Source organism: Anolis carolinensis, chromosome 1 (assembly GCF_035594765.1).
Source record: "Anolis carolinensis isolate JA03-04 chromosome 1, rAnoCar3.1.pri, whole genome shotgun sequence".
In the NCBI taxonomy this organism is placed as follows: domain Eukaryota; kingdom Metazoa; phylum Chordata; class Lepidosauria; order Squamata; family Dactyloidae; genus Anolis; species Anolis carolinensis.
The window spans coordinates 91710205-91734218 of record NC_085841.1 but is presented as its reverse complement, the minus strand read 5'-3'; the positions used below and the strand labels follow the sequence as shown (position 1 = coordinate 91734218).

At 37.0% G+C, this 24014-nt stretch overlaps 1 protein-coding gene across 7 annotated transcripts in view; it reads left to right on the top strand.

Moving 5' to 3' along the window:
* Window positions 1-24014, top strand: part of nkain2 (sodium/potassium transporting ATPase interacting 2) — a 710044-nt gene that overhangs the window by 299042 nt on the left and 386988 nt on the right. The window lies entirely within an intron of this gene.

Genomic DNA, 24014 nt, shown 5'->3' with positions numbered 1-24014 from the left:
CCGGCAGAAGCTTGGATAAGCGAATATCTTGGATAATAAGGAGGGATTAAGGAAAAGCCTATTAAACATCAAATTAGGTTATGATTTTACAAATTAAGCACCAAAACTTCATGTTATACAACAAATTTGACAGAAAAAGTAGTTCAATACGCAGTAATGTTATGTTGTAATTACTGTATTTATGAATTTAGCACCAAAATATCACGATATATTTAAAACATTGACTACAAAAATGACTTGGATTATCCAGAGGCTTGGATAAGCGAGGCTTGGATAAGTGAGACTCTACTGTATTCAAAATAATATCTGTTTGTATACATCATGTCTTTTTTAACTTTTTCTATATCTTTAGCCTGCAACTCTTTCTTTAATCTGGTAATATTATTTATAATCTTCAGATCCTTTGTTAACAAGTACCTTGATTCAAGGTTTTTTATTTCACCTATCAGTTGGTTCTCATGTTCCCTTTCCTGTTTCTTCAGTATACCTGAATATTTACTAAACAATCCTCTTAAAACTGCTTTCATTGCATCCCAAAGCACCTCATATGAAGGGGGTTCCCTTTCATTCAACTCCGATATTTCTGCCCATTCTCTTAAAATATTTCCCCTTATAAAATTTTTATTAATAATCTTTATGTCCATCCACATTCTTTTTAGGGGCTCATAGTCAATTTGATATTCTAATACCATATTCACATCTTGATGGTCACTTATAGAATTTAAATTTACATTGACTTCTTTAACATATTTTGTTAGGGATGGTGTTATGAATATATAATCAATTCTTGTGAATACCTTGTGCACTGCTGAATAATATGTATATAGCTTTCATTATTCTCAATACATGATGTGATGATGAGTCCAATTCTTGGTTAAATGTTGTGTTAAAATCCCCTGCCACAATCATATTGTCTGTTTGTACTTTTCTAATCCTCTTGTCAACCCCTCTAAAAAAATCCCTTTGGCCTGAGTTTGGGGCTAAGATATTCACTAACAGATAATCCTCATTATTTATTGTACCCTTAATTATCAAAAATCGCCCTTCATCATCCTTCTCAATTAAATCAATCTTAAAACCCACTCTTTGTGAGATTAACACTGCAACCCCCCTGGCTTTAGAACTTCCAAATCCCTTTATATAATGCTCTATCCAATCCAGATGAATTTCATTACGACCACCCACCTGGTGAAATTCTTGCAAAAAAATAAAATCTGGTCTTGACCTTTTTAGATACGCTTTCAATCTTTGACATTTAAGTTTGGATGACACCGTTAAAGTGGTGTCAAACTGCATGGAATCTACAGTGTAGATGCACCGTTTGTTTATTACATTTTATGCTATTGTTGTTGAGCACAATATCCCCCCCCCCCCCCCCGACACACAGATTTGGGACACAGGAATAAAAGTATGATTTTTTAATTCCATTTTATAACTTTTCTGGACTTCAACAATTGTGGAGAATAAGGATACCAGAAATGAATCAGCGGCAGTATCAAACGCCCCAATACTGCATCGTTTCTAAGCCTCTAATAAATGTATCTATTTTTCATTGCTTTCTATATACTTTGTATCCTTTATTCCTTGGCTTATACCTACTTTTATATAAAATATATCTCAAATGAGCCCAGGAACCATCACCCCTCCGTGACCCAGCTGTGTCAAGCCTGGAAAACAGGAAGGTTAATCCCTCCTGACCATTTCCCAGCCAGGACAACCACCCCACCTATTGTGTGTATTCAAAGATGAACTATTTCTTGTTTCTTGTACCACAATAAGCCTGAGAAATAATTTGTCCAGGTAAATGGCCCATTTGAAGCTGAGAGGCTGCTGGGCGCAGAAACAGAAGGTCAGAGTTTGTACACTCATAGAGCTCATTTATTTGGAACTCAAACCTTGATTACAGAGATCATATCTCCATCACACTAAACTGCCATTTTTTCTTTATGAATTTGGATCTTCTAGAGCTTGCCCCTTTCCAGAGGGGTGTCCCTATAGCTGATTGGCCATCCTGGGACCAATCCTCAGCCATCTCCTCCCACGAGGGGGAATCTTCACCTAGAAGCAGCAATGTCAGTAAAGCTTCAGCCAATTAAGGCATGGATCCAAACCAGCCCCTTTCTTAACCAGTCAAGGAGCGGAGCAGGAGGTTTGAATGGCTGTCAAATGTATAAAAGTTCAGGTCTCTGTATTCATGTTATGCTTGTACTTTGAAAGCATGTCTGCTTGTACTTGCATCCTTCTGGCCTGATTGAATAAACCTCTGTGGTTTTCTTTATCCTGATGAGTTGTTTCTCTCTGTCCTAGCCCATTTGCTGTTAGCCTGAGTTCGCTGGGCATGGACCCCATTATCCACGGTCCTAGCTTCAAATTTGACTATACCATGACCTTCATTTTCTCAGTCTCTAAGGTGCTACAAGATTCTTTGTGTCTCACTCTGGGGAAATGGTAACATACTAACTGGATAAGCAAAATAAACACAAAATGTTTTTCAGATATTCCTACTGGTGGGGAACATGGCTGTCTTCTTGCCATACTAGAAAGAAATTCAAACTATGTTGCAATCTAGAAAGAGTTATGAATGAAATTATATAAATTGTCTACTAATATATGGCTGCGCTCACTTGCTAGGCTGCAATTCTACATTGTGGTTTGCTTGACATGAAAGCTGACTTTTCTGACAGTGAATATATTTGGCATGTTAGGATCTTTTTAAAAATGCCACCTGCATATCTTATGGCACCAAACCACCTACATATGCATCATTACCCTAAAGCAGCCCACATACTCACTAGTCTTTCATCCCCAAAGTTAATAAATTATGGTTTCATTTCTGGCTACTTTCAGAAAATGGCAGGTGGCTGATAAAGCACTCCATGGAATTTTCCATCTGGCTTTTTCTACTTTGTTGCTATCCAGAGCATACAGTTGGAGATCGTACACTTCAAAAGGCCAAAAGAATTTCTCATCTACTGCTCTGACTTCCACAATGCTTCATCAGTCTGCCATGGCTTTGTGATAGCACATTTTAGTGATTTGTTTTCTTTAGTGACACAGAACTCTTAAGTATTTTACTCTTCATGCAGCTTAGTGTTTAGTGCTCATCAACAGAAAACCAAGATTATACTTACACTAAAAATCTTTTTCAAAATGCAAAATAAAAATCCTCTTACTTTGCTGCTGTGGAGTAGAGATAATTCAAAAATCATTTTTCCTATGGTTATTATTAGCAGTGTTCTCATACAACCAGGCTCTCAAGTTACCTACAATATTAAAATCCATGTTATCCTTTTCACATAATAGTCCAGCAATGATCAGTTAAGAAGGACTTGCACAAATGACTCCATTGTCTCTCAAGTGTTCCAAACACCAGGAAGGGGTTCAGTTGTACCTTTAAGATTAACAAGTATTATTTGGCATTTGCTTCCATGGATTATTTTTTGTTCATTTTTTGTCAGGTCACTTCTAATTAAATGTACTGCAGTCCATGAAACCTGTGCCCCCAAAAAAGATTATTTGCTGGTTTTGCTGTAGTGCACTAATGTGGCTACCCCCTCGGACTATTGACAGTAAAATTAAACATTATTTTAGCTTTTCATTATTCATTTGGATTTACATTACACATGATGAAGAGTGGCACTATCAATGGTCAAACATTTCAATAGGTCCACAATTCAAAGCAAATTTACTTGGTTTATCTCTCCTGGACAGTTCAGAACACACTGACTCCCTCTGTCTTTTGAAATTCACTTCTCGATTTAGAAACAGCAAAATGCATTTAAGAATGTTTAAAAACTAGTACTTTGGGGGAAAATATGAATTAAATATAATTAAATTGAATTAAATATTATTTTTTGTTCTTTACAGAAAACTTTAATCACAGATTAATGCCAAAAAGTAAGGATTTATGAATGATTTTTTTTTCAATTAAGGTAATAAATTGGGGTGAAGACAATGCTACTGGTAGGTGGATTGGGATTTAGTTGGCCAATCAAACCCAAAGGTTATTCACCTCTTTGTCCTGGAGAGAAGTGACTATTAGAGGGATGTCAAAGTGCTTTGTCCTGGGCAATAGAATAGAAGGCATGCTTATCAAATTTGCAAATGACACCAAATTGGGAGGGATAACTAATACTCAGAGAACAGTAGTAGCTTAAAAAGTCTCATGTGATTCTAAACTGCATCAATAGGAATATAGTCTCTAAATTAATGGAGGTATAGTATCACCTGGAATATTGAATTCAGTTCTGAGTACCACAGAGGAATATTGAGAAGTAGGAACATGGTAAAAGATGTAAAAATTATACCATGTTAGGAGCAGGTTAGGAAGCTGGGTGGTACACTTAGTGTGGAAAAGGGAAGGTTAAGGGGTCACAAGATAACCATATTGAATATTTGAAATGCTGTCATTTTGAAGAGGGAACCAGCTTGTTTTCTGTTACTTTGGCAATTAGGATATGGAGTTGTAGATTCATACTACAGGACAGGAAATTCAACCTAAACATTAGTAAGAACCTCCCAAAGGTAAGAGCTGTTAGTGGAATATGTTGCCTTGGCATGTTGTGGAGCCTCCTCTGGAGGCTGATTGGCTTCTGTCAGGAGTTCTTTCATTGTGTATTTCTATATGGCAGAGGGTTTGGCTGGATGATCCTTATGGTCTCTTCCAACTCTATGATTCAATAATGAAATAAGCAAGTCTGATAAAGATCATAACCAGAAATATCTCTAATTTTTAGAGGCAGAATTCCAGGAGGGAGATTAGGGAATGGCTGGTTCTGTCCTTTCATCACAGTTAAATGAAAAACATCAATACAGTGGAGTGTCACTTATCCAACATAAACGGGCCAGCAAAACGTTGGATAAGCAAATATGTTGGATAATAAGGAGGGATTAAGGAAAAGCCTATTAAACATCAAATTACATTATGATTTTACAAATTAAGTACCAAAACATCATGTTATACAACAAATTTGACAGAAAAAGTAGTTCAATACGCAGTAATGCTATGTAGTAATTACTGTATTTATGAATTTAGCACCAAAATATCACAATGTATTGAAAACATTAACTACTAAAATGCGTTGGATAATCCAGAACGTTGGCTAAGCAAGTGTTGGATAAGTGAGACTCTACTATATATCAGCCCTTGGCCCTATGTGTAGTTTGGCATGTGGGGCTGTAATAATATATGATACCATAGTCTCTTAGACTTCCTTGAGGTATCATCTGCACAGATTTGTGATCACTCAATCAAGGAAGTTATGTTCCAAAGTAAGACAAATAAATCTTTTGACTCCGTATTTCTTTCACGATTAAGCATTTTCTTTTATTTGTATCTGACAGGGTTATAATGCCAAGTTGTTAGGTTTTTAAAACTTTATGTTTTCAAATACATTAAAACTTGTATCCTCAGTTCGCTTCTGACATGATAAATAAATAAGGGTGAATAGCTTTATTTCAGAGGTCCATGTGTTGTTGTTTTTTTAAAGGAAACAACACAATTGCATCTTTTCTGCAGATGAGTTCAAAAACAGGTTTCCCCCCAGGCTCTACCATTGAGTTACTTGTGTGACCTGACTCAATTAACTTAATTGATTCTTGGTTAGATTGTCAATGGCAAACACACAGTGCTTCAGAGCCTAAAAACCTATTAAAAATCAATAGAGATAACTAGACTTGCTAGGAAGCTGAGTTCTTTCAATCTTGATACAAGTCTGATCCACAGCATTATACAGCTGGACTGTATTAGGTGGGTGGGTGGAGGGACAACTTGACAATAAGAAAATATAAGAATATTGATGATGCATTCCATAGCTGGAGTTCAAAATTAGATTGTGGCCTGGAGTGCTTTTTCAGTGTTGAGGCATGAAGATCCAAGAATGTATGTATGTATGCATTTTATAAGGATTCCCAATCTTTCTCTCAATACTGAGACACAAGGTGGTGATTCAAAACATGATTAAAATGTAGATAAAATTAAAACCATAAGTTGTATTAAAATGTATTATAATTTTAAAAATAATAATGTAGAATGCTAGAGATGCAGACCTCACTGACTTAAAATAGTAGAGGCGAAAACGCATGGGCTCAACCAAGTGACATGTAGAAAGTAAATGGTTACTTCTAGGGCCAGGCTTTAGCACAGCAGGTTAATCACCAAGCTGCAATTAATCTTGCCAACCAGAAGGTTGAGAGTTCGAAGCCCGGATCAGGGTGAACTCCTGACCTTTAGCCAGCAGTTTGAAAACAAATATGAGTAGATAAATAGGAACTGCATTAAAAGCGGGGAGGTATTTATTTATGCTCAGTGTTTCGATCAGAAAAAAGAGGAAGTTTATGAACAAAGTAGCTCTTTGGCAGGGAGATAGAGTGACAGCACCCCCCAGTGACTAGAATCGAGCAAAGCCTCCAAAGATGCCAAAAGATGGGAAAGCCTACATATATCTCTATCTGTTGTCTGTCTTGTCATTGTTATAATCTGCATTGAATGTTTGCTGTATATCTGTTCTGTGATCCACCCTGAGTTCCCTTCAGGTGAGAAGGGCGGAATATAAATACTGTAACTAAATGAATAGGTTGATGGAGCCTATAGGTACTTGAGAAGATGAAACAATGCCAGAACTGGGAGCTAATTTCACATTTCCATGGGTTGTGTTTTTTTTTTTTGCGGGGGGGGGGGGGGGGAGGTAAACTCATAATAAGATATAGTTCTCTGTTCCTATTAACTCTTGAACACTGTCAGCTTCTGTTTCACCATATCCTGTAAGTGACACTGCATCCTATGCTCAGACCATTGACCACTATTGTAGCAGAACCTTCATATTTGGACATTTCAGTTCTAGATCTCTATCTGAATGTCAGAAGTTTTTCAAGGGAATATTGAACACATGAAATCAGGCTCTGAACTGCAATAATGTAGATCATCAAAGGCTGAAGAATTATCATTTGATTGGTAGGTTTTTTGCTGAATGAATAGTTCTGACCTGGAGAATAGATATTGAAATTATGTTCAAAGTGGTTCGTGTGACAGTTTGGAGTTGTCATTAAAAAGGTCATCAGAAAGGAAACCCTGCTTTCTCCTCCACAAAAAACATTCAGGATTGTTGTTCTTTATACCATTGTCAACTGCTGAAAATTTCAGCTGGTTATGGACCTAAATTGAAGATTAGCTTTCCCTCATAGGTTTTCTCTCCTAGATGAATCCATGCTAAATGGGTTAAAAACAATTGTAAACACCTAGCTTTTTAAAGGTCATTATTGCATTAATAATTTCTGCTTACCAGTCAAAAAGGGTCATTAGCTAACAAGATGGAGTCCTCAAAATGGACACATTGAAGCGTCTAACCTGAAATTTGCAACATCTCTTACCCGCTGATAGTCACTGTGGAAGAGGCAGGCTGAGGCAATTTAATTTGCCTTTCACAGCCTATGACAAGGCTCATGATTATGACATACAACAAAATATTCAGTGCAACAAATTAGCAGATTTTGCTATTTTGGCCAAGCAGTATTTAAATTCCTGCCATTGAATTGCTGGCTGCATCCCACACTCCACCAGCATCATAATTACTGCTCAGTTCTTGGAATTCATCAACCCAGCAAGGTGATCACCCCTTTGGAACTGCCAAAGGGTATGAGGTATAGTGAAATGTAAAGAGAGAATGTGGAAGAATCTCTGTGTTAGAACTTTGGCAAATGTTACTTGAATTATGGCATTTAGCAGTAGGTCTTCTCTATTGGAGAGTAGCTTGCAATAGCATTAGGTTAGTGGGTTTGTTTTTCAGTTTTGCTTCCATGGGGAATTTCTATGCACACTGAATCCAAGAAACCAGATTGTGGGGAAAAGGGAAGGGGAGAGAAAGTGAGGATTAAAAAGCAAATACCTTATGGAAAACTGTGCTTTGTGATACCATTGGAAATTACTCTTCCTGGCCTTCCTATGATTTTGAACCAAAAAAGCTATAAAATTTAACCATCATTTATATTTCTCTCAAAGCATAGCAGGAGAAATCATGACTGACAGTGTGAGGAAGCCTATTCTTATAACTTTATGCAGTTTCTTGAGTCACTCCTGACATGAAAAAAACCCTATGGACATTTATTTTTAAAAGTGCAGGATGTGATGTGCAGACTAGACACTTGTTGGGATCCTGGTTTTATGAGAGGAGGGGCTTGAATAAGTTCCTACTATACCCATCAACCAGTTGATTGTTGTTATCAGAACTAGCTATACAGACCACATTTTAGCAAAAAAAACAAAACATAGGGATCTGTTTCATCTAAGGACAAGATTCGGTCTTAGACATATTCCATGGGGCTATATTATAAATGATGGGCAGTGACCAGAAGCAGCAATATGTTTTAATGTAATGTTCGTACTGCTGGTAATTGAGCTGTATTTCAACCCTTCAGAATGGGAACACATAAAACAGCCAGAAAGCTACTAAACAGTGTGGTTTGGTGAAAGGGGGAGTCTGGCTACATGGAGGACCCCAAATTTGGAACCCAGGAGGACTGGATTTAACCTCAGGACATATGGTTGCTCATGTATCTTTTAACAGCAACAGTGCAGCCCAAATCAATGCATCTCCCTTTATGAACCAGTTAGAGCATAAAGATCAGCCAGGGAGGTCATGCTCTCGGTCCTGCTGCCTTTGCAGGTTCACTTGGTGGGGATGAGAGACAGGGCCTTCACGGCGGTGGCCCCTCAGCTGTGGAACTCCCTCCCCAGTGAGATTAGATAGGCTCCCTCCCTCCTGGCATTTAGGAAGCAACTCAAAACTTTGCTGTGTAAACAGGCATTTGATGAATAACACCAATGGGCAAGCTGCTAAAGAAAATCATGGGATCGATGCAATGATTAAATGCCTTAATGTTTATTGTTTTCACATTTTATCGTTATGCTGATGGTAAATATAGTTTTTAATGATTTAATTTATTGCCATATGTGATCCTTTTTAGATGTGTAATGTCTTTATATGTTTTTATGGATGTGAGGTATTGAATCTTTGACATGTATAAATAAATATGTGTACTGGATGCAGGCAAGGTTTTTTTCCCACCTCTTCTAATTCCTTTCACATATATACATACATGTTCATGATCATACCCAGCAAAGAATAAATGCAGAACAACCCACCTTACATTTACAAATGACTTTTTCTTAAGCATAAAGCTGCTACTTCTAAAGATTGTGAACCTTACAGTAGTCTAGAATACGCATCAATATTTTTTTCTCATGAATGGAATTCTGCCTATATGGCTAGTTCAGGATGTAGAAAATATATAGAGTTTCTGTCTTGACAAGAACCATGTCTTGAGACATTAAAACATCATCTCAAAAATGACCGATCATTACATTGTTGTGTTGTGATTTGTTTGCATTTCAGGATTTTGTGTAAAAAATTCATGTATACGAGGAATACGGTTTTTACAGAAAGAAAGCATTCGTTTTTGTATAAAGATATATTTTCTTTACAAAAACTGTTGTTGGCACAGATATTGTTTGTAAAAATTCATGAAATGCAGAAAATTTTGCTTAATAGCTGTCTATCTTGTGATACCATCCAATAGAGAGAAAACTTCTAAAAATGCATGAAAATAAAATAAATTATTGACGTAGCATGTACCTCTTGATTATTCTAATTACAGCAATATTATTAGGAGTAACAAAATAGCAATGAAATGTCTATGCTAATATTTCTGATCTAATGCTGCTATGTTATAATGTATTATTAATGAATTCTATTTTATTAATGAAAGGCATTTTTGTATGTTAGCTAGCATGTAGGTACACAAAAAGCCTGAGGGTGAAAAAAGAAAAAAAAACTATAAATGCAAATTTCTAACATGATGAATATTTTTCTACACTAGCAAAAGAATAATTGAAGTTGAAATGCAGACAGCCAAGACTTTAATCCTAATATATACGGATAGGACTGTAATTAATATTTTGATAGACAGCTATTAAGAAAGTTTTTTATGAGTAGGCATCTATTAAGCAATACCACATCGGGTGTTCAGACTTAGTGCCAAGGGAATAAGAATCAGAAATTTTGTTCAGCTCCTTATAATGATTGGGATGGTCTGTATAGTCTTCTCATTAAAATACCTTAAAATTTATTTACTGTTATATGGCTCTTCTTACACAACAATGTTACAATTTCCACCACAGAATGAGAATAATATTTAGCTCTTAGTGTGAAATTATTCCAAAAGAATACTTGAGCATACTATACAATCATTACTTTCTCTTCTGTGATACCGTGATATAATGAAAAATAAGTATACTTTTAAAAAGTAAAATACAAGTGCATTCATATAGTTGATAACATCATAGGAGAGGTTTTTAGGGAGGGGGGTCTATATTTGTGTGAAGGAAAGAATGGCACAAGTATCTGTATCACCTTATAAGCAATCACTCATGGTCTCATTACTTTGTGACCTCCATGTAACTATGTACATTGCCTCTGGTGAAGCTGCGTTGTGTGTGTATGTGCCTTCAAATAATCTTTTGACTTATGGCAACCCTGATCAGTTCCTTGAAAATATTGAAAGTTACTTGTTTCCCCTTCTTTAGGTCAAATGGGTCACTGATATTTGGCCCTTCTATTAAGGGAGGGAAGCTTGGTCAGTTTCAACAGCATATAAAGCCTGACACTTTTGAACTGTGTGGCATTTCATACATTTTGAACTTTAACATACCTGATATGTCACTGCTACTCTATTGTGATGACTTCTTCTGCCCTTTCTCCTCTGTTTTCTTTCCTTTCTTTGTTACTTCTTTCCTACATTTATCCCATACCTGATTGTCAGATTTGGCCAATTTATATAACTTATTTTTCTTCCTATTTGTAGATTAAGATAGTAAAATGACTGGTGGGGATCTCTTGAAACTCACCTCCCCATTCAGTTATCATATGAATTTAACAAAATAATAACAATTTTCAAAAACTGTGGTGAAGTAATATGAAGTCTGAAAAACACATACTATACCTGTACGTAATATAGGTAATTGAGCACATTATTTAAAATCATCAAGTGCAGTTAGTATGTTTAGGGTTTTTTACTTGGAGAAGTATGTTTAGTTTTTTTTAAAAAAAAAAAACTTGGAGTGGAGATCACTTTAAGAATGGAGAAATTAAGTAGGAAAAAAGGTGTTGAAATAAATATGAAGAAATGTTTTCCATTAATTTCAATAGAATATATTTAATAATGTACTGTGCTCTCTGCCAGATATTAACACCATTCTATTTCAGTAGAAAATTTTTACAGGCAATAAAATAATATTTTAAGTCATATCCTTTTCTGTATACTCTACACATAAATATTAATAACATAAACAGCAAATCAATCTGCTAATTTGATGCACTCTTCCCCTTTAGTTTCAAATTTCTATTCAAACAAAATAAGGGTTCACCAGAATTGTGTATTAAGAGTATAACAAAGATCTCAAATACAATTCTATATTGGGAGACTGCAAAAAGTCTCACATTACAAAGTATTCAGATATCTTGGTAGAAGTTTATTTGTGTTACAGTAGCTTTACAGATCTAATCTTTAGTTTAGATGTAAATATAGACTACAACCATGTCTCATTAAATTTGTGCTTGGCTTGTTATTGCAGTTGTTAAACAACAGGAAATCAAATATGGTACAGAAACTTCTGATTCCCTGAACCTCAAAGATGATATTGTACACTGCAAACCTCATAGACTGGAAATTGCAAATAAACAATGCTGAAGATCTAGCATACAGAATGGCTTCCACATGGCTGGCTTTTCCAAGATACTGGGATGTGACATCTCCAGTTTAAAAGATAAAGTATCTAATAGACCTCCTGTTTTTTGTATCCATCTTACATCTATACAGTAGACTCTCAGTTAACCAAAACATCCGGAGTAAAGGTAACTATTACGGTGATACCTTGACTTAAGCAACCCAGATTGTGAGTTTTTTGAGATGCAAGCCATTGTTCAGCTCATTTTTTGCTTCGAGATAAATGCAGAGGTCCAAGTTACTAGTTAATATCCCTTTTTGCGGCCTCCTCCTCCTCCATCATCTCCCCTCCTATAAGTCCCTCTCAAACACTCCTACCACTCTTTTTTCTCTCTTCCCCTCCCTTCATGTTCTTCTCCACCTCTTCATGACGCAACCGCCCTTTGGACAGCCTATAATGCAAGTCTCAGTGTCATTGGTCAAGGATCTCATCCCTTCCAGAACAGAAGCTGAGACTGAATGACCAGACTCTCATCATGAGAGAATGAGGCACACATTCTCTGTGTGGAGAGCTGTCTCTTTTCCCCCCTCCTCTCTGGCACTGTCAATGTCTCCTACTGCTACAGAGCGGTGATGGTGGTGGCAGCGATGGGCTTAAGCCAAAACCAGGACAGAGAGGAGGAGGAAGAAGAGGAAGAGAGGGGTCCTTTGGGTGACTCCCTTGAGCATAAAAGAGGCAGCGGCATTTGGGGGGTGGCAGGGAGGGGATGGTGGAGTGTATACGCAGCTGCAAGTGGGGCAGGAGCATGTGTGAGAGAAGGCAGCACAAGCATCCCCTTCATCAACTGCCTCTGAGGGGGGGGAGGAAGACAAGGAAGAGGAGGAGGGAGGGAGGCAGTGGTATCTGAGGAGAAGGAGAAGGAAGGAAATGGAGGAGGAGGCCTTTCTTTCTGCCCTCAGCTTATTATTTAAAAACACATAAAATTGGTGTGGTTTGGGGGGGGGGGCTGGAACAGATTAATAGCATTCAAATTCATTTCAGTTACAAAATAAGTTATGACCTTCTTCACGACCTTGGTCACAGAACTTGTATGTCAAGGTATTACTGTATATTCAAGAAAGCTATGTTTGTAAAACTGTTACATACACTTATGTTTATATTTATCTTCATTTGCTTTTAAAAACTGTATTTCAATATTAATATTAAGCCAATACAAAGTTTGCGGAATGGTATAGTATGGGGTATAGTATTAGCTCCTTTAAAAAAGCAACCACTGTTGTTGTTGTTGTTGTTATATCTTATTTTATTTCTTACCTGCCTTTATGATTATTAATATATTTCTTACCCACCTTTCCTCAGGGTTTGAGGTGGGTCACAACTTCCAGCTTGTCAATATATTTTTAAACTGTGGTGCCCAGAATTGGACACAGTATTCCAGGTGAGGACTAACCAAATCTGAATGGAGAGCCATCATGACTTCTCTCGATCTAGGGATGCAGCCTGAAATCTCATTGACTTTTTTAGCTGCTGCACCAGACTGTTGGCTCATGTTCAACTTGTTGTCCACAAAGACTTCAAGATCTTTTTCACATGGACTATTCACCAATTCTGTATTTTTCATTTCATTTTTCTACCTAAATGTAGTATCTTACATTTGTCCTTGTTGAAAATCATTTTGTTAATTTTGGCCCAGCTCTCTAATTTGCTACGGTCATTATTGAATTCTGATCCTGTCATCTGGAGTTTTAACTATCCCTCCTATTTTGGTGTCATCTACACACTTGATGAGAATACCGTCTAAGCCTTCATCCAAGTCATTAATGGAGATAGTGAACAGCACTGGGCCCTGGACTGAACCCTGTGGCTTTCCATTAATTACCATATATACTCAAGTATAAGCAGAGTTTTTCAGTCCTTTTTAGGACTGAAAAAGCCCCCCTTGGCTTATACTCGAGTGAGGGTCCTGGCCAGCTTATATTCGGGTTGGCTTATACTCAAGTATATAGGTAATCAGAGTTTGACAGTCTTATCTTAAATTACAGTTTTATGTAAATATTCAAAAACATTTAACCTACTGATGTTTCAATTAATGTAATTTTATTGCTATCTTTTTTATTTTTATTTTTGAAATTTACCAGTAGCTGCTGCATATCCCATCCCCGGCTTATACTTGAGTCAGTGTTGTAGCCCAGCCTCCATCTGAGCTGTCAGGCAAGCCTGAGGTTGGCCCCTTTCAGCCTGTGATTGTCCCTGCACCTGCCTTGTCAGCCAGAGTTTGTTCCCCCACCTGCCTTTCCAGAGGACTCTGGGTTTGGGCCTGAGATGCAGCCAGAGTTTGTCCCAGTGGATTCTGGGACCAGAGACAAAATGGTTGCAAGCAGGCAGTTTGAATTGCATTCCTCACAGCAGTCGAGGTCGGATCTCCAGGTGTCAGATGGACATTCTAGTTTGGATGTAGGAACTGATAAAGCGGGGAGGGATAATGAGCGGGACAGGAGGAGAGCAATAACTCAGTTGAGAAAAGAAAAGGAGTGTATTAGGAGGAGTAGGCATCTGCTTTTGAAACAAATTAATGAGCAACCTTCTCACGGTATGGGACCTTGAGTTTCCCATAAGAAGCCTTGCTTTCTCTGACACAGCCAGAGGTGGTAACATTGCTAATTCAAGAAGGAAGATCTTTGCTTTGTGTGTATCTCTGCAGCCTTGTATCTTGTTTAAAGTTCCAGCCTGTCACGACCCAGGCTGCAGAGCACCAATAACCATACACAGAGGCCAGAATCTATCTAATATCTTTATTGAGGAAATATATAAAGTTAATAAAAGCAAGTGTAGGAAATAGTTCAGAAGTAGACCTTTCAGGAAAGGTCAAAATTAGTCCAGAGAAACAATGTCCAATATGAAATATTAAGGTCCAAAGTTGTAATCCAGTAACCGAAACACTCACTTTGCCAAGCAAAGTGAGGGGAGATGACAAGGTCCTTTAGTCCATGAAACTTAGGCAAGGCAAGGAAATAACTTGATTCTTGGACACAAGGCTTGATTCAAGGCAACAAAGAACAAGGAGCAAAAACAGGATCCGTGGTAAATTCGTGGCGAGGTCCGGGGAGTAAGGCAAAGTCCTGGGAAACAAGGCGAGGTCCTGGGAAGCAAGGCGAGGCTGGAAACGGGAGCGTAGTCCACACACAACTTACTCCCGTAGTTGACAAATTGACTCCGCAAGATTCCTACGAGGGCAAAACACCTAAGTAGGGTCTCGTTTTCCCGCCAAGGAACAATTCACTGGGGAACCAGAACCGAAAACCATTCTCTGAGTCCAGATGCATGACTCCCTAAAGTTTCCCATGGGAAACAGGCTTAATCAGCTGAATGCTTGGCAGCAATCCTAGCGCTCCTGCGAGAAGCCTCCTGAGCGCTTTTCTGTTGTTTATAATAATCACGGCGCGAAAATGGGGGAGATTTTGACTCAGGGCTTGTTTGGCAGATTTCTGGAAGACAAATCTCCTGCAGGTGCAAGGGCTCCAGTTCTGGCTGGGAAAGTTCCAATTCTGGCTGAAACAGTGGAAAACCTAAGTTTTCCTCTTCATCTGTCATAACAGCGCTAGGAACGGGACTACATGGCCCATGAGTCATCACACAGCCTTGCTTTTTCCTGTGTTTCCAGTTGGTTTTTCTAGTTTGGATTTGTGTTCCAGCCAAGACCTTTGCCTTGTGTTCCAATCAAGACCCTTGTTGTGTGATCCATCTTGGACTCTGTACCTTGCACGAAATTTGGAGTCTTGTTCCTGCATTCCAGTGTATTTTCCTGTGTTTCCAGTTTGGTTCATGCCTTGGATTAATCCTTGAAACTCTTGTTTGGACTATTAGTGATACCTTTCATGGGACTTACTTTGATATCCATTTTGGACTATGTTCTTTGAATGACTTTTATAGATTCGTGATTCACATTTATCAAGTACTTTGTTCTTGTGGATTTAAATCCTTTTTATTAAATCTGAACTTTAATATTCTGTTGCTTGCATATAATCTTCAATAAACAGCTTGCTTACTTATATTCTGCGACTTCAGTGTGGTTTTGAGGTGCCTACCCAGCCTAGGGGTGCAACAGTCAATAAGTTTTCCCAGTTTTTATGGTAAAATTAGTGCCTCGGCTAATATTTATGTCAGATTATACTCAAGTGTATACGGTACTTCTTTCCAGGATGAAGTGGAACCACTGGTGAGCACCCTTAGGGTTTGGTCACTTAACCAATTACAGATCCACTTAATTGTAGCATTACCTATCCCACATTTGTCTAGTTTGTTTGCAAGAAGGTCATGGGGGACTTTGTCGAAGGCCTAACTGAAATCAAGATACGCTACATCCACATCATTTCCTGCATCTACCAAGCTTGTAACTCTATCGAAAAAGATATAAGATTAGTCTGGCACGACTTGTTTTTGAGAAATCCATGTTGACTTTTTATAATCACAGCATTCCTTTCTAAGTGATTGCAGACTGCCTCCTTGATGATGTACTCCAGAAAATTTCCTGATATTGATGTCAGGCTGGGTAGATGATAATTGGGTCCTTTCCCCCTCCTTCTTGAAGATAGGGATAACCTTTTGCCCTCTACAAGTCTGCTGGGACTTCTCTTGTTTTTGAAGAATTCTGAAATTACTTCTGGGTGACATTCACCAGTCAGGTTCTGGCTGGCTTGGGTAGCCACCCTCCAGAGTACCTCAGTATCCCAGGTTTAAGGTATAGAAGAAACCATTTTTCTGGCATCTACCAATCCCCCAGTTAATTGAGAGTCTTTTGTACTTGTTTGGTTAAATCTCTTAACTTATGGTTATAGAAATAACTGTTGCACGCATTTTGTTATCTATATGATATGACTTGAAGACACACAAGATCAACAAGTATTTCATAGGATATTTACTCAAGCTGATATCATATCATATCAAGCTCATATCATATTTTAGAGGAAATCACTAAGTCATCCATTAGAATGCTATTTGTGCATCTGCAGGGGTAACTTTCCAGGTAACTAAGCATCTGAAACAGGTAGATTGCTAGCTCTAGAATCCATGCCCAAGCAAGCCATCAAACAAAAGAAAAAGTACAGTCAACATAGGAGTATGTGAATTTTTAAGCATTTCAGAAGGGATGGTCTTACCTTGATATATGTGATAGATTAGAGGATTTCACTATATGTTGTTCTGTTTTATGTTTCAAGACTTGTTGCAGCTTCAAGGGATGTTTTGGCTATTCAACCATGTTTCCAGGACATAATGCCCTTGGAAACAATGCTACTGAACATTGTGCCAGTCATTGCTGCCTTTCAGAAAGAGCTACATAAAACAGACTCTCCCAAAAACCCATTCCAGGATTTTCTTTTTGTTTCATTTTTTGGCAGTCCGATTTAACTACTCTAATATAGTCTTTCTCCAGATAGCTGGCTTCTGACCATTCTTACTTGCCAAGTTCAAAGACTTTTTTGCTCCTGGCACAATGGCAAATGGTTTTGTTGGAAGCTCTGTGGAGCCAATTGTGGATGTGTTGATTACATTTGCTTAGCACCTGTTTCTGAGCAACCTGTTCTGTATTTAGAGTTATGGTGCTAAACTTCTCCATTGCTCATGTAATAAAATAAGGGAAGGTTATTAGTAATGTATCTACTTTCTAGGTCTTGATGAATATCCCCCCCCCCCCTTTCTATGTGCGAAGTGATCACACTAGCATCTAAATACCAGGTCAAAGCTTCTTAAACTGTGGATTGTAGAACTGTATGTGGGGGTTGCAAATGTGCCTGGACACAGAGTTTCAGAATTTGAAAAAACTAAGTTGGGTTCATAAAACATACACAATTGAAATCGAAAACATTGATTGTCTGCCATTACAAATTCAAGAAAAAATTTCCAAGTTATCAAGAGACACAGGTTTAAAATTTGAGTTTCCTCAAAAATTGTCAAATGAATTTTGGCTTGAGAGTCAGACAGAATTTCCAAAAATTCCTGAAATGCCCCAAAACATACTTTTACCATTTTGTACTGTGTATTTATGCAAAGTGGTGTTCTCAGCATTGATGATTATAAAATCAAAATATCGATCAACTCTTGAGTTAAGATTTAATTCTTTATAAATCAGCACCTTCATCTCATTAGTGTGCAAATTTTATTTAATTGTTAATAAATGGTAATAGTATATGTATACCAAGGAATTCTTTTAAAATAAATTTCTTTATGATTTATTGTCAACTTTTTGATTTGTATACCTATTTTATATTCCTATATAGCTGGTATCATGTACAAATTTCTTGGGAGAAAAGGGATCACTAGTGAAAAAGGTTTAAGAAGCCGTTTCATATAATGAATTCTGCTTTAGTCTCAAATCTTCTCAGTTGTGGCATGGCTTCTTCCAGAAACAGCTCTTTCCTGAATTACCATTGTACCACATTTCCCCCAGTTTCTTTGCTGCAATCAAATAGCTGTATTTTTAAAATGGTCACAAGTCTTCAAACAGTTTTCTAAATATAACAAATGGTTTGGCTTCAAGCAATGTGTTGTTTGGTTGCTAGTTGGTTTATTGGTATTATATCTTTATGTTTTGACAAGGGGTCCTGTCCATCTTATGATGAAATCAGTGGCAAACTTCTATTCGTTTGGATGTAGTTCAGTTTCTATTCATGATATGATTCCTTTTAAAAAAATTCCTTTCCATAGGTTTCATAGCTCATCATACCCTTTGGAAATTGACAAACATTATGATTTGTCAGGTGCCTCATAGATGCCATCATATTCTAAAACAAATTGGTCTTATCTCAGATGTGCAATTGGGGAAAAATAGCCAAGAGTGGAGGACTAGTTTGCTATTCTCCATTTCTGATCTGAAAGTATTTTTTCCTATATTGCTCCCATCTTTCTGGTGAAGAGTACAATAGCTAAATCCCTGAAGTACAAAGACACAAGACCACTACAAACAGTAATATATCAATTACAGTAGTAATGGTTTTTCACAACACAATAGTAATAGATATATGTAGTGGACATAAATCCGTTGTATACACAAAGTGTTATAACAATGATTGCCTTCTGGAAAGAGAATCATTCAATAAGAATCCCAAATAAGTAACCATATATACTTTGCAAGAAGGCTTCTCTTTGAGGGCATAGAGTCCTTACTCTCTTGTAAGAAGTTTGTAAATCCCCAAATCTATAAACAGATAATTCTCGGCTGATACTGATATATGGAGCTTCCGCTTCATGAAGGAGGATTTCCACATAGAGGATTTCCAATTTCTAGACCAGTTTTGACTATATTGTCTTCCTCAAGTCGAAAAATATGAAATTCACAGAATGCAATGGACATCAACTTCTCCAAAATTAAATATTCCTCAGATGGAAAGGTATGAAAATACAATGATGAAGTGGACCTACAGGGAAAATACATAAGTGGCTAGAAAACATTTCAAATGATAAATATTTCCAATTAAAAAAGCACATGAGACATAAGATATATTAATGTAAATACATCAAGTTATCCTACAGAGGTGCTCTACAATCGTTTGATTCCTTAGCAAGCACAAAGGTTAGGAGGTAGAAACTACTATATAAAGTAAATCATTTAAAGGGGCCAAATGAAGTTGTTAATGTGACTCTAACAGAGTTGTCTAAAGCAGATATCCCAGGTAAAAAAAGTGTTTAGAATATTTAAAGGGGTCATACATCAGGGCTTACAAGAAGCATTAGAACGAGATCGAATCATTTAGACCCTTTGGGTAAACTGTTTGAAGAGTAAAAATCCAAAAGGATTTACATTGTTGTAGTTTGGTGCATACATCCAAGTTTGAGGGAGGTGTCGCTACCTCTTAAATTAAGACCCGAAGTGATTCGGCATTATGGTTTAAATCAGCAAAATGTTTGTAAAGAAGAGTACAATAGCCCTTCCAATTATACAGGATAAACTGGGATGTCAGAAATGAGGACAATGCACAACATTCACAAACTCAGCAGGTCATGCTTCTTCCACTAATATTGATGTATGAAAATATTGAAGAAATTTTACTTTCCAAACGGTATATTTATTTGCATTTATTCTATTATTATCCTTTAGTATTGGCATTAACATTGCATCACAGAGTGCTTTTTTAAAGTGATAGGTTGTTGCTTTAGTATCGAGTTGTCATTTTACCAGCTCACCTTTGTAAAGTAAACACAATGGAAACCATTCATATATAGTACTCTAATGTGGTATTTATTAGCTATCTCATTTTGTCCCAGTCAGATTTCCACTCCACAACCTTAGTAATAAACTGTATGCATTACCAATCTATAAAAATATACACACATATAAAATATAAATGCAAAGTGAACAAGATTAAACGTGCAGATGCTTGTATAGTGTTATTCTGAGAAACACCATAGAGTTACCAAAAGTAGCCCACTGCCCTGTACCTCTGGAAGACTCTATCTCTGTCTCTGTCTCACACACACAGAGGAGCAGCTATTATTCACACACCTCATTGAACAACCTGTCTTCCAGCTATCCTGATTTCAGGGACAGTCCCAATTCCCAGTAATCCTCTACAGTTTCAGTTGATTTTAAAATGCCCAAGTTTCTCTCTTTAGCTCTTGCTTTCTCCATTATGTACACCTAAAGTAAACATGTGTTCACAATTCCCACAGACTTAGTTGTATTTATTCTACACAGATACAGCTAAACTCTTCATCTAATTGCTATAAAAACTGTTTCTCAAAAGGAAATTCTAATGTAGTAGCTTGAAAGGAGAGTTATTCTACAAAACAAAAGGGCAGGAAAGTAGATAGCTAGCATGTCAAAGGTCAATAAGGTGCTGCTGTCTAGAAATCTTCAACACACCACTTGCAGTAGGCTTCTCTCTGTGTCATGCCATATAATAGCATTTAAATAAAGAAAGCAATTCTTAAAAAAATCTTCATTATAAGTTCCTTAATGACTGCTTCACTAAAATCTTGTTTGAGGAGAAGGAACGGAAACAGTTTGATCAGTGGTCCATCATACTTTATTATGCAGCCATTTCTTTAAGGTCTAAAACACAATTGGGTAGCACACATGACAAATCACTTATGACGGGCCAAAGTAACATGACTTCAGACTGCAAATGAAAAGTTAAAAGTTAAAAGTTTTCACATATATGAGTAATGTGTTATGAATACAGATAATATTAATTGTGATATATAGAAAAACATGTACTGTGTATGTTTACAGATATTTAAATTAGTATATACAAAAGTATTCTATGTATATTCCAAAAATATGCTCTGAATATGCTATGTATATTGTATGTAGAATTCTCTAACCATTTGATAGTACCCATAGAATCTAACATGGCAAATATGACCAACATACATCAAGTGGAAATTATATCTATATCGCTTAGTTATAAGTTCAATGTTGAGAGAAAAATCAGTGACTGGAAGAAAACAGAATGTTGTTTGTGCTTAAATGGAAAACTGCCCATAAATATTCTGTTAATGTTTACTCTGTTCATAAGAGACAAAGGATTAGTTGAATTAGGTATATATGTCATGCATATATTTAAAAATTAATATCAGTGCCTGAGATTAAGTATCTCTACAATAATTAATTTTGTTTACTAGTTTTATTTTAATTTAAAAAGGATTTAAAGGACACAATGAATAAAACCCATTTGAGGGGACTTAGTCCTTATCGAATTACTGGTCAAATATAAGTAGCCTTCAAAAGCTGTAATGTGTTCCCATGTTGTGCCTTTCAAATTTAACTTGGATGCACATTATACGGACTGGGTCCAAGATCGAAAAAGAGCCCCTTGATACTCTGCTTACTCAGAAGCAGGGGTAGCACTGGATTTTATCATACAAGCCTTCTGTCCCACTATAATTACACTATTTTAATTATGGAAGATTGCTGGCTTTGTATCTTTATCAAACCAATTCTTCATTAGTGCTGTAGGGATGCTTTGGTAATCCATGGTTGCATTTTTTTCTGTACCACTACCATAATGACACCTTCTGACTTCTGCATGCCCTACCCTGCACATGTGTACTTTTCTAAGTTTTTATTTGCCATAATTTTGCAATTTCAGCAGAAGGAAGGTATGAAGGGAGGGAGGGAGGGCTGGGTCTTGGTACTCTAAAATCATGCCCACTCACATTGTGTTACTAGCTGAGAAGCGGAACTGCAGTGGGAGGAACTTTTTGCATGTACATCCATTGTAGAAAAACAGCACAGTTGATATGTATTGATAGTTTTTGTCACAAATTAAAAGGGGCACTCCAGGAATGGGTGGGATGCAAACCATCTTCATGTAGTGAGTAGTGGCCAAAGTTGACATTATCCCATGGCAACTAATACCACTATCAGCCTTGTGTGAAAAAGTCCTTAGAGAAAAAAGGGGAAATGCTTCCTTTTCTATGTTTCCTCAAGATTAGAGTTTTATTCCTCAAGAACTAGATCTGGTCAGCTCACAAAATTGACAATGAGTAACCAACCATTCATGTGAATAATTTAAATAGGGCCATTATACTAAGTTTGCATGCAAAACCCAAATCCCTTCATTTTTGTAAAAGTGATGGCTAGGTTTGGATGACATTTCTAACTAGGATGTATGGAGGTGTAATTACAGAAGTGAATCCTAAAATACACACCATATATCTGCAGTTTCATATTGAAAATCCCCGACTGACCTTTAATCCTTTAATGAGAATCTTGGCACCTCCTGTTGAAATATTCAATTTCCCTAAATCAGTAATGCTTCTTGGATTCTTATATCAGAATAGGCTGAAATAAGCCAAACTGTATACTGCATTTCTTAATACAAACATTTCCAAACGGTTGTAAATGAAAGTGTCTGCTGAGCCTTGTTTTACTAGATTTGCATAGTCCTTCCATACTGCAATTAGCCACGTGTTTTACAAAACCTACTCACTATTGTCTGCTGTAGTGCAGTTATCTGTGCCATTATATGTTATATACTTTATAGGGTTGCTTCCCAATCTACTCTCACCCATTATTTGATGAGGTGCTTTATAGAGTTTACTGTTAATGGCAATATGGAGTGTCAGAACTGAAATTTAAGTCCTTGTAAATGAGTTGCACATGAATCATTATGTTATTTGGATGAGATGATCCATCTGTATTCCATAGATGCCATTCCCAAAAATATTCACCACACTCCCAAGTGCACCCCAGCGTACTTTTCATATTGAAATGTAATGTAAATAACATTGCAGTCAATGAGACTGATTCTATTGTAATCTTTCTCCTGTGTCTTAATATGACAATCACTAAAACAATATTGCCCCAGCTTTCTATTCTTTACTATAGTTATTCATCTTCATTAAGAACCTTTGGAAAGGCTATTGAAAATCCAGGTTAAAATACAATTGAAATTAAGTGGCTTGCGGTGTTGAGAATAGTGGGAATGCTTGTTGAAATTCAACCTGAAGCTTAGTTCAGGCATCCGTTTTTGCAGTTGCATAGAGGAAGCTGTATATGCAAGGTCCAACATCACTCCTATTTTCCCAAACTACCCATTTTGCTGGAGTACATCTATAAAGTAGCTGTAATTACATTAACATGAATGCAATTACAAGATTCATGTGAGCTTTGATAAGGCGAGATTTACAGACGCATGGAACTTTGTGACTGCATTCATGTAAATGTGGATGCAGCTCCTTTTCAGACATTCACTGTCAACCATGGAGAAGTCAATGAAGGGAGGAGGGGTATACATTTTCTAGCATACTCTCCAACATTTCATAGATAAACACTGTGACACATGTGACCAAACATTAGATCTCTTTGGCTCCAATTGAAGCATTTTCTCAATACAAATTATAGACCTGGAAGCCTGATCCAGATTAAGAAAGCAGCCAGAGCCAAATGGTTGCAACTTTGTATCATCCCATACTAAAGTCACTATGTGGGGTCATTTTGTGTCAATACAATACAATTCTTACAGCCGTGAATCAGATTTCATCTATGGTTCACCTACTTACACCTGGCAAAATACGTTTTCTACAGAAATTTTCAGTGGTTCCATGGTAGGCTGAATGTTACTATAGAGCCATCCTGGAGGACCTCAAAAATTCCTAGAGACAAATTTTCTATGGTAACTCTTACAGAAGTCATTCATTTCAATGGAGTTCACAATTATCCATGGTTTTCTATTTCTACAAGAAGTTTGGGAACGTTTCCTCCAGATATGCGAAATGTACTATAATTTATGTGTTTTACAAACAATTCATCATCCTGCTAATTGCATGAATATTTCCTGTTTATATGTATGTAATT